This window comes from Lactuca virosa, chromosome 4 (assembly GCF_052849685.1).
Source record: "Lactuca virosa cultivar CGN04683 chromosome 4, Lactuca_virosa_CGN04683_v6, whole genome shotgun sequence".
Lineage (NCBI taxonomy): Eukaryota > Viridiplantae > Streptophyta > Magnoliopsida > Asterales > Asteraceae > Lactuca > Lactuca virosa.
The window spans coordinates 405,491,155-405,503,613 of record NC_136429.1 but is presented as its reverse complement, the minus strand read 5'-3'; the positions used below and the strand labels follow the sequence as shown (position 1 = coordinate 405,503,613).

The window sequence follows — 12,459 nt, the reverse complement described above, 5'->3', positions numbered from 1 at the left end:
AAGTAGAAAACATTATAGTTATTGTATCAATCACATGTGATTAATAACTATCAAACAAGTGGATTTCTTATATTTCAAAACTGTGTTATCAAACAAACTGCTTCAAATCGTTTTATAAACTCTTTTATATGTTAAACTCTTTATCATTTTACAAAACTCTTTTTAAACTTATATATTGTCAAAATCATGTCTATATATATATAGTTATATAAATAAGGTTGAAAGGGCTTAGGACTGATAACTCGCCTTATTTCCTGTTCCTTGTTTGGTTGTGGACTTAGGGTACCGGTTGTTTGTTTGAGTGTCGTTTGAATCTTAGTTATATTATATATATATATATATATATATATATATATATATATATATATATATAGATATAAAAGTTCTTACATCAGTTCAATACCTTTGGTTATCAAAGGTGTACAAACATGATTCAGTCATACAAACAACATCACTAGTAAACTATAATAGGTATAGTTTAGAGGATTACTACACACTAGTTCTAGAACAATGAAACATACAAGAGTCAGTTCATACATGAGTCAGTTCAAACATACTATAAAGAGAAACAGAGAGAACATACTATACACTAGAACAGAGAGAACATACTATACAAATACAAGAATACTATAAGATTAATGTGAGCCACTACTTCCTGACACGGCAATATACTGTTGTGTCACGTTTTGTAACCAGAGTCTCCTGGATGGAGAGCGTGAATTTGTGTATAGATCTATACGGGATTGACCATCCTACACCTTGCTGCTAGCTACAGTGGGACCTGCAGGTCTACGGGTGACGAATGTCATACCATTTCGACGACTCGAACGTCGTGTTTTACTAGTCAATCAAGTATGGTTATAATCTTATCACATTTTACCTTAATTAAACAAACAGGTTTAAGGTAGTTAGTACATTGGTAGTTACTTATATACAATACTACTGTACATCGTCATTTTTCCCATTACATTTATATTGTGATCTTCTCACATAAACGGTAATGTAAACTATATTTTTGGTAATGATAGTCATACTTGGGGGAAAACACTCACTTTTACAAAAGAACAAACTTACAAAACAGTTGGGTCTTGGTAGAAGACTACTTTAGTAGAAAATATAGGATTCTCTAGGAAGTATTCAAACATTTATATTCAAACTCTTACAAACATTTACATTAAACATTTACCAACACTTTCATCAAACTTATACAAACAATGACACTAAAATACTTATGAACTCACCAGCTTTAATGCTGATCTACGCTTTCAAAATAACTTGTATTCTCAGGTCACCAGTAGACAGGTACCGATGACCAGGTTTTGTGAAGATGGAGTGCTTTCAAGACTCGTCTTTTATTTTGATTCATATTTTGGTGTCTTATAAACTATACAGAACACACTTGCATTGAATTATACTATTAATGCAATGGATGATGTTGTTGCTTGTTTTACTATTATGCATTGTTATGATACTGTACATGACGTCCTCCGCCCCCGAACGTTTCCACCGTTCTGGTTTGGGGGTGTGACAGAGAAAAACTTGGTTCTTGTTATTTTGGCAAAAATGTTGATGTCAATTTGAGAATTTTTATAACATTTTCTCACGACTTTTAAGTTAAGATATTTTTCCCTCTGATTTTATGATGCTAGGAGTTCAAAATAATTTTTGAAGAATTTTTAGTAATGATTTACTCTCTTTAACATGCAACATAAAACTAGTACTCCCAAGAAAAGAGTTGTTGGAGCAACAGTTTCGTAAAAATTATTAAAAATCGAAATCTTGGAATTTTTCAGTGAGGCCAGATGGATTTGAAAGTTAAATCGAAGTAATACATTCTAGAAGAAATAAAAAAAAATTGGATTAGAAATTATTGAGTTATGGCATTTCAAATTTGGAGGTTGAAATCTGCCAGAAAATTAAAAAGTAAAACTCATAAAAATATAGCTCAACATCTCATTTTATCAATGATTTCGGTTTCTTTTTCTTGTATTGGGATAAAACAACATAATATTGAAATATTTTGTAGAAAAAACTTGTTTCTAAACTTTAGAACTTGCATGCAATAAAGTCAAAGTTAATTAATCCTTGAAAAATCGATTTTTCGTGCTATACAAAGCTTGCATGTACTCACATTTGTTCTTGACTTTGGTTTGATAATCGATCACCACCATTTCCAGAACATGCAACATGTTTTTAGTGGTGATCTACAAGCATAAAGATCAAACTAAGGTTCCTTGCAAAAGTATATCTTAGAAATCGAAAATAAAAGGAGAAAATGACTAGAAACTTGCAAAAATTACTAAGGATCATCAAGAGATGTATGCTCCTTACCTTGGATTTGTTATGTAGCTTCAAGAACACTAAAATGTGTCTGAAAAACGTGGTTAAGGATGGCTGATTTCTAGAGAGAGTGTGTGGTGTTGTTAGAGAGAATGAAGAGAGAAAGTGAAATTTTGTCTCTCTAGATATCCCATCTCTCTCGTCCTCTCTTTGGGGTAATAATCCGCTAAAATAGGCCAAAAAACTCCAGAAACGTGGATTTAGTTATGAAAAATGAGATGGCAAAATCTCTCTGAGTTACATTCCTTCTGAGTCCACTTTTTCTCTCTTGTTTTGAGATGCAAAAACTGCACTCAGAAATGATTGTCAAAAGGGAGAAGATGAGGGAGGAGTGTTCAAGTGGAGAAGGGAGGTAATGAGTGAGAGAAAGAGAGATATATAAGAGGGTGTCAAGACTTACCATTTAGAAGAGGAAATATAGTGGGATAGCCTCCTCTTGCAAGTTGGAGTTTTTATAAAAATAGGTGATTACATTTTATAAAAATAGGTGATTACATTGAGAGAAAGAGAGACAGATGAATCAAAATTGATATTATTCTTTCTACTTGCTAGTCCTTTGTATAGTTTACTTGATTAGTACATACGAATTGCAACATGTAATTATAGTTTCAAACTAGATGCTTACTTTAGGATCAAAATTAATAATACAGATTATGATTCGGGTTTTATAACTTGACTATCCATTGCAGATATTGACTTCTATGTGTTAGGGTATGTATTTTTTCAAAATTCCAAGGAGCTAGAAATTTTAGACCATTTTTGTAGTGTTAATTTGATTTTGAACTTGATAGTTTCCTAGTAAGGTCCTAAGCTAACTAGTTATGCTTCCTTTTATGTAGATCACCATTTGTTTGACAGATTTGATCCATTGCAAGCTTCTAATCTAATTATTTTTTTATATTCCTTCGGTTCACTTAAGTTTCTTGTTTCTATTTTAGTGCTTTTGTTGATTCTAATTATCCTTTTTACGATTTAATGTTGACATAGATGGTAGAAGAAATGATAAAAGTTGCAAAGTTAGGTGTGGAAACTGATTGTGGAATAAAGGAATCTGCTACCATTTGGGTACAAAAATGTAATTGGTGCTAGGAGAGCTTCATGGAGGATTTTGTCATCAACAGAGTAGAAAGAGGAATCAAGAGGTAATTATCAAAATGCAAAAGGTATCAGGAGTATCAACAAAAGTGGAATCATAACTTAATATCATTTGCAGTGATATCATGAATGTCATGATGATCATCTCATTCATTCATATGGTAGTTCTGGTGATCAAATGTATTCTCTTACAAAATCTAAGTTCAAAACATACATAATTTACTATTTTGTACGACCCATTTCAAAATTTACCATCATTGTACTGTGATTCCTTTGTTTTTGTAAGAAAGGGGATTATTATGGATATTTAGTATAATTCAAGTTTGGAAATGGCAAGAAAGATGGTGCTGATATTTCAATGAAAGCATATGAGGCGGCTATCACACAACAAAAGCTGAATTGCCACCTACACTTCCTATTCGATTGTGACAGACTTTAAATTTCTCAATCTTTTATTATAAAGGTATGAGTTCAACTTAAAGTTATGGTCCAAGTATTTGAACCATAGTTGGGCTTTAACCAAAATAGTAAGAAATAGTTTTCCATCATTTATACGGTTAAGATTGACTAAATTACATTTTCTCTATATAACATCAATGTAAATTTGCTTTATTTTTTTCCTTTTTACAATATTACAAAATAAGCATGATTTTTTACCATGAATTAACTTTGATTATTAAACAATGAATTATTATTATTAAAGAATAAATTTTGATTCTTAAAGAATTACAAATGAAAGCGGCAGTTTGTGATGCTGAAGTCTTGATGGTGTGTTTTTATGCAGGTAGATGTCATAAGAGGATGGTGATGCATATGGTAATCGATATCGATCGCAGAAAGTGGAAACACAAAAAGTTTTAGACATTTTATTATTCAAATATTCTTTAAGAATGATCAAATTCTTCAAGAATTAGAGTCGCTCATGCTACTAGTTTGTGATGATGATTAAAATGGAAACACAATATTTTTTTGGACATTGTATTCTTCAATAATTCTTGTATAAACAAATGTGGTGTTATAGAGTTAGAAAAACATATATTCTTCAAGAATTACTTCATTTGTATAAAATATTTGTGGTGTTATAGCTAAAAACACTTCAATTCTTAAAGAAGTGGTTGTATACAAAACGAAACATGGTAAACCATTTATTAATCATAAATTCTAAAAGAATATATGATTGGTTGTTAAGTTAAACCGCTTATTTATCTTAAATTCTAAAAGAATATTTGAGTGGTTGTTAAGTTAAACAGATTATTTATCCTAAATTCTAAAAAAAATATTTGATTTGTTGGTTTGTTCAACATATTCTCGGTCCTTACTTCTTAAAATCAAGTTAAAGTGGAAGGTAGAATACCATATTCTTCAAGAATTTCGTATTAATATTTCTTTATAAAATGTCGCATTATTTTTCCTGAAAAACATTAGATTCCCATTGTTATATTATATTATCATTTGTATTAACTTTTCATTTGATTGCATTTTATTTTTTAATTAACTTCACTTAGTTACCTAAAATATAGTTAATATTTAATTATCTCTATTAATAAAATTTCAAATTTACTACTATAATTAATGAAGTGCAATTATCCGGTAAGTAACATCCAATGTTAATACAATGTACTAGGGATGAGCATTTGGACCGAGGAACCGGCCGGAACTAGTACCGGAATCGGAACCGGATAGAACCGATCGGGTCGGGACCGGGACAATATTTTTGTGGATTTTTGGAACCCGGAACCGGTAAGAACCCGCAAAAACTGGAACCGTATGTTGCTATTTCTTGATGGCCGGTTCCAACATTGAAGACATGGCAAGAGCTGGTAGGAACCGAGAACCGGTAGAACCGACGGTCCGGTTCGGTTCTTAATTTCGGCCGACTTCGGTTCCCGGGCCGGGTCCTGTCCGGGCCGGTTCCAGCCGGGTCGGTTCCTTTGCTCATCCCTACAATGTACCCAAAATCACATCCATTAATTTTTTTAATATAATAGACAGAATTTGGTCATACATTCACATAATATTTATTCACATAATATTTATATAGTTCATATTTGATCCTAACCTTATATATATATATATATATATATATATATATATATATATATATATATATATGTTCAAATGTGGATTGACATCTATTGTGTGGACGTGTGGACAATGCTATTATGTGAGAATGACGAAGAAAATATGTTGTTTGGTAATATGAATACGTTCAATCTTACATAACTATTGTCATTATTACGCATTCTCACTAATTAAATCATCTATAAGGTTATTATAGACATTTTTTTCTATTATTATCATTCTATCAGAATGTTGCCAGAATGCTTATTGGGTCGTATTCTGTCAGAACGAAAATGGGTAAAAAACAATGCGTGAGAACAAAAATGAATAACAATTAGTGAGAATGCATGAAAATGACGATGGTTGTGTGAGGTTGAATGTATTCGCTTTAGCAAACAACCTATTCTCTTAGTAATTTTCATAGAATAACATTGTCCACACGTCCGCACAATAGTTGTCCATCCACACTATAACCTAGCCATATATATATATATATATATATATATATATATATATATATATATATATATATATATATACAGAGAGAGAGAGAGAGAGAGAAAGTTAGGTTCAAATATATATATATATAGAGAGAGAGAGAGAGTTAGGTTCAAATGTTTTTAGCAACTATTGTGTGCCTAAATGCACCAATGAGAATTCAAGAAATAATAAATAATTAACTAAATCATTAAAGGGTATTTTGGACCTTTTATACTTTTATTTAAGGAAATTATTTAATTGAAATCATTCAATTAAGGAAATAAACTAATCATTCAATTAAGGAATTAAACTAAATATATTTGACCTAGTTATGTTTGTGGCTGAACACTTCATCATCGGCATCAACACCATCACCATCAACCTAGTTATGTTGTTGCTGCCTTCCGTTCGTTCTTCCCCTGCTTCGATCGAGTTCCTTTCGTCCCCGATCAAATGAAGACGAAAAATCGGAGATGCTTTCTCTCTCCTTGCAATAGATCGACAAAACATCGGATTTCTTAAAATGCCTGCGAGCCTTCGTGCTTCATTCTTTCCTGTCGACGCTACTTTCATTCGTTCCTTCTTTACCCGATCAAACAAAAACACAGGACATAAAAAGCCCTAATTTCTATTAGGTCACCAGGGTTTGAGAAATCATATTCGTTCCTTCTTTACCCAATTAGGTCACTAGGGTTTGATGACTCCGACCCGGATGAATTCCAATCCGGTTCACAATTGGGGAACTAGTAACAGATTAGGGTTGGCTAAATCGAATTCTTCCTCGTTTTCTTCGTCTTCTTTGTCGCGTTTAGATCAACGAGGGTTAACAGAGAGGGGGATGGGGATTGGGTCGGCGTTTGTTTTTGTCGTTGATGGTAGTTCAAGTGAGGATGAACTTCAAGCACTTAAGAATGAGTTGTTGTTGATTGTTGCACAGTTGCCGGAAAATGCCATGGTGGGGCTGATTGTTTTTGATTCAATGGTGAGGGTGTATGATCTTGGGTTTACTAAGTGTTTACGGGTGGTTGTCTTACATGGTGAACGCAAGCCTTCTTCTAGCCAGGTATTCCAAATTCGTTTCTTTTCTGTTCATTTTCATCTTCTTCTTTATCTTGCTGTGAATTATGAATACATACTCTAGTGTTTACTGGGAATGAATGCATATGCGTGTTGATGATTCAATCACAGCTATTGAATTCTGTATTCAATCACAGCTCTTGAATTATGTAATGTATTCTATTAGAATTTATTTTATATAGATGTATTCTGTTAGAATGTTTGAGAATAATTGTCAACAACAAATACATTCTGTCAGAATTTATAGTTTTTATTCTCTTAGAATGCATTGAATTTTTTAATTTTTGAAACTTGATTATGTTTTCTTTGTGGATTTAGGTTTTGAAGAGGCTAATATTGATGTGGAGAAGGAAGAAAACATAGAGAACGAGAGTGTATTATACTAGAATGTGTTATGCTACAATGTATAAAGTGTTGCTAAAAAATAATATTCTATTAGAATAGATTAGTGTTTTTGTTAGATTGTGATGTTTTTTTTCTTTTTTCTTTCAGAATGTTGTTATTATTCAATGAATCATAATCATACAATGTAATTATTTGGATATTATTAGTTCAAGAATTGATTTTGTGTATTCTTTTTAGAATGTATTTACTAGTTTATGGTTGGCAATCTGTCATTCTGACAGAATATAATCGTCGAATATATTTACTAGTTTATGGTTAACATTCTACCATTCTGATAGAATAAAATCGAATTTCTAATTTTGAATTAATTTAAAATATTCAGATTTTTAAAAATAAAGGAATTAATTATCCCTAAAAAATCTGAAAATTTCCTTTTATAATATAGGTTAATTGACTAAAATGCCCTTATGCTGAAATTTGTGTGATTATATGGTATATGTTATCCTATTCTACTATCATAGACCCTCAGATCATTACATTTGATTATATTCCATCCGATGGTCCAGATCTGTGCATTCTGGCACACAATAGTTACTAGAAACAAAATAACCTAACCCTATATATATATATATATATATATATATATATATATATATATATATATATATATATATTAAAATCATTACTAAAAGTATTTGAAAACTTATGATAGTTTCAAATAAAACTACTATCTAAGAATTATAAATGATTTAATAGTTGTTAATCCCTACATATATTTGAATAGATAAGCCAAAATTATAACCTCTAAAATTGACTTTTTTTGTTTTTTAATAAATTTTATCTCGAACATGTGATATATTATTTAATTAAGATGATATTTTTTAAATTAATACAATATAAACATCTATGGAATTTGTATAATCAAATTTCACTTATTAGAACTATAAAATAGCTATTTTAAAGAGTTGTAAGTGCTTTAACTTTTATTAAAGACTAATTTATTAAGATGTTCTTTTATAAAACCTATTCAATTACTCATTAATAACAATTAATAATAACACCATAAATAGGAAGTAATTGAAAATTTTAGTATTAACTAGATATGTTCTCCATGCTCCACATGTGCCGTGTGCGTCTGATTTGAATGTCGTTTTTGTTTATAGATTACTGGACGTTGTTGACTGCTTTAGTTGACTTTGCTGATGGTAGGAAAAACCAAAAAAATTAAATATGATGACCAATATAAAAAAATTATAGCAAAAGAAGCAAATGACAGACGTAGAAAGTGCAAGCCCGGGTTTTGCCCCGTACCGTTTTTTTTTTTTTATGAAAATATGTAAAAGTTTTGACTTCAAGGACGAAAAGTATCAAAATGACTAAAGAATTAAAGGGGTAGGAATTAGCAAGTTTTTAGAAAAGGGACCAAAGTTGTCAAACCATTAAAGTTTTGTGGCCAAACTCCGCACGGGCCGTGTTCCCCTTATTTAAATGTCGTTTTTGTTTATAGATTAATAGACGTTGTTGTTGACTGTTTTAGTTGACTTTGGTGAAGGTAGGAAAAACCAAAAAAATTAAATATGATGACCAATATAGAAAAATTATAGCAAAAGAAGAAAATGACAGACGTATAAAGTGTAAGGGTGAAAAACCCGATCTTTGCCCCAGACCGTTATTTTTTTTATTATTTTTTTATTTTTTCCGTTTTTTTTTGAAAAAATGTAAAATTTTTTACTGCAAGGACCAAAAGTGTCTAAATGGCTAAAGAATTAAAGCGGTAGGAATTAGCAAGTTTTTAGAAAAGGGACCAAAGTTGTCAAACCGTTAAAGTTTTTTGGCCAAACTTTAAATATTAAAAGGTTTCTAAAAAGTGTAAAAATTTTGATTGCAAGGACCAAAAGTGTCAAAATGACTAACTTTGAACATTTAATAAATATATATATATATATATATATATATATATATATATATATATATATATATATATATATATATATATATTAATTTGTAGTACTTAATAAATTGCAAATGAAAAAAATCAAACCAAAAAGTAATAAAATGATTTTTTTTATACTTCAAATTTTTTTAGATAAAAAATAGAAAACAAAAATGGAAAACAAAAATGTTTATTATGTATTGTAGTTTTAGTATTTTAGATAAAGTTTAGACAACAAAAATTAGTTATATATTAAATAAAATATGATTACATGATGATTAAAATCTGTAAGTTTTAATTTTTTATTTATATAAATATAAAATTTTCCATGTTTAAGTTTTTTTTTTCTTTGTCTTTTTATCGAAAAAAAATCGAATATACAATTGTTCATGATTTTTTGGTAGTCTTTAAACATTCAGATTAATATTGATATAAAAAAAGTCGAAATTTCAGTACAATGTGAATCTGAACTAATCGAGTTTATTATTATTATTATTATTATTATTATTATTATTATTTTTTATCATTGATGATGTTTATTAATATAAGACAAAAATTGAGATTTATGGTATAATTGGTTTTTTTTTTTTAAATAAACGTCAATATTGAAAAAAAAAACAACAAAACGAAGTGAATTTTTTTCGAAAAAAAAAGTTTGTTTTTTATACATCAACATAGATCTCTATGGAAAGATGACGAAAAATCATGAACAACGATATATTCCGTTTTTTTTTCAATAAAAAAACGTGGCTTAAAAAAATGGGTTTTTTTTATAAATAGGTGAGTTTTATGGTATAATCTTGTATATGTACGTCCACTGTACAAGTGTACATCCATTCCCTTGGTCGTTGATCGCTTTAAATTTCGACGCTAATGATTGGTTCATTGGTTCCTTATTAATAATGGTTCTCTATTGAAACTCACCCTATATAACCATCAACGGTTGTTCCAATCGAATAAATATAGCTCATGATTGTTTAACGGATAGTTCCTTTGGAAAATTTGGTAACATAGAATGAAATAGAGAGCTGATGAAGCAGAAATAATACTTGTGAGAATTGCTTCCCACTTGGTTTGTATCATTATCACCTATCTGCCAATTCCATTTGAATGGCTTCCTTTGTCGTCTCTTTACATGAATTCATGGCTCTCTAGAATTGAAAGTATCATCATTATTCATTCCCCTGTTTCTAAACCATTATCCATTCCTTCAAAACCTCTTCGACCCTGTCTAGTTGACTAAACAAACCGATCATGAAAACCCTTTCCTCCAACTGTGAATTTGACTGACCGGAGTTGTGGAGCCTTGTTGCAACGCCCCAAATTTCAACCCAAAATTTTCAATTAAAACTTTAAGAGTTTATTCAAATCACAACTATAATATCTTAAAATATTTATCAGAGTATCATTTAAAAGTTATCATGTACACAAGTCCTCATTGATGCGATGCAATCAGGCCGTGCCCCTCCTTTATTATAAGAAAAACCTGAACCATTTAAACCACAAATCATAATCAAAAAGCTTATTGACATCCACAAAATACCACACACAACACAACACAAATAAACAGATATGGGTATTAGCAACCCTGGGGACTATCAGCATTCTCAGTGGGCTAACAGCATGCCAGGTGGGTTATCAACAACCCTGGAGACTATCAGCAGTCCCAGTGGACTAACAGCACGCCCGGTGGGTTATCAGCAACCCTGGAGACTATCAGCAGTCTCAGTCACATATAAACAACATATCACAATAATAACAGCTAGACCCAGTTGGTCATCACAGATATAACTATTCTACCACACAGGCTCATACAAACATGCAAGAGTCACAAAGACAGCTAGCATCCTACATACATAATTTAGTGAGCCGACATTGGTGCCTTCGACTCACAAGCACCGAGAGAAGACTCACCTCAAACTGCTGAAACAAACAGATAAATGTTCGGACTGCTGATCTGGGAAACCTCTGCACTAAATATCCTCAATTAATATCCTAATTGATAATCAGGACATAAACCACAAATTGAGCCCTGCCCAAAGACACGTAAAAGCCTAGAGTGGCCCAAATTCCCAAATGGTGCCCAAAGCACATTATGGACCCAATTCCAAGAAGGCCCAAGGCCTAACAATGACCCAAAGTCTGAAAGACTAGTGACCAAATAAGGCCTAAAGCCCTAATAGTCCAAAAATGGCCCAAAACTCTGAAGTCAACTGCCTTAGTCCGTACGCGGGACGTACAATGCTTACGCGGGGCGTACTGCTCGAACCAGCATGATCGGGGGCCGTTCTTGACTACGCGGGGCGTAGCTAGGAGTACGCCCAACATACAAGGTCTGACCCCAAACTCTCAAATAAAACGTCTTATTCCTTTAAGACACTTATTCCAACCCCAGATCTAACCTCTAAAGAAAGTATTAATCCATAAAGTCTCTGACTCTAAGCCTTGCAATGGCTAAAGAGTGTTCAATCCTCAAAACTGTAACATCCCGACTCCCAGGTATAATATTTATAATATTGAATTACGATTTAAGTGAGCAACTCGACGAGTGGGTGCCCCAACTCGTCGAGTAGAGACAAATTGGCCACGTCGGTTTTTCAACCAACTCAACGAGTTGGCGCTGTGAGTGGAAACCCTAATCTTTCGGGGTTGTGTCCTATTTAAAGGGCCTTAAGCCCTCATTTCCGCCTCACCGGCCACCCAACTCCCCTGTGTGAAACCCTAATCGATCAGATTGATTTGGGAGAGAAAGAGAGAGAGAGAGAGAGAGAGAGAGAGAGAGAGAGAGAGAGAGAGGCTAAATTGAGTGGTTTTGTGCATCCTTGGAAGGAGATTTGGAGAGCTTGGCATGTTTGAACAAGGAGGAGCTGTAGATCCAGTGTTCTTCAGTGATTAGCTTCAGTGCAAAGGTAAAAAGCTCCTATCTTTACCTTTCATTTGTGAGATCTTAGTTTAGGGAGGTTTTTAGGGTTTTCTCCCATCCGTCCTTTGACAATGAGTTATTTGAGCATATCATGAGGTTGAAACCTCAGATCTAGACTGTAGGAGGACAGAAGAGCCCAAAGATTCGAGCTTTATTGAGCTAGAGTCTAGCTTTTGTGCATCTAACCCTTGTTGGAGTTTGTATT

At 32.0% G+C, this 12,459-nt stretch overlaps 1 pseudogene; it reads left to right on the top strand.

Moving 5' to 3' along the window:
* Positions 1-3,327: 3,327 nt before the first annotated feature.
* Positions 3,328-4,384, top strand: LOC145106500 (14-3-3-like protein B; annotated as a pseudogene).
* The last annotated feature ends 8,075 nt before the right edge of the window (positions 4,385-12,459 follow it).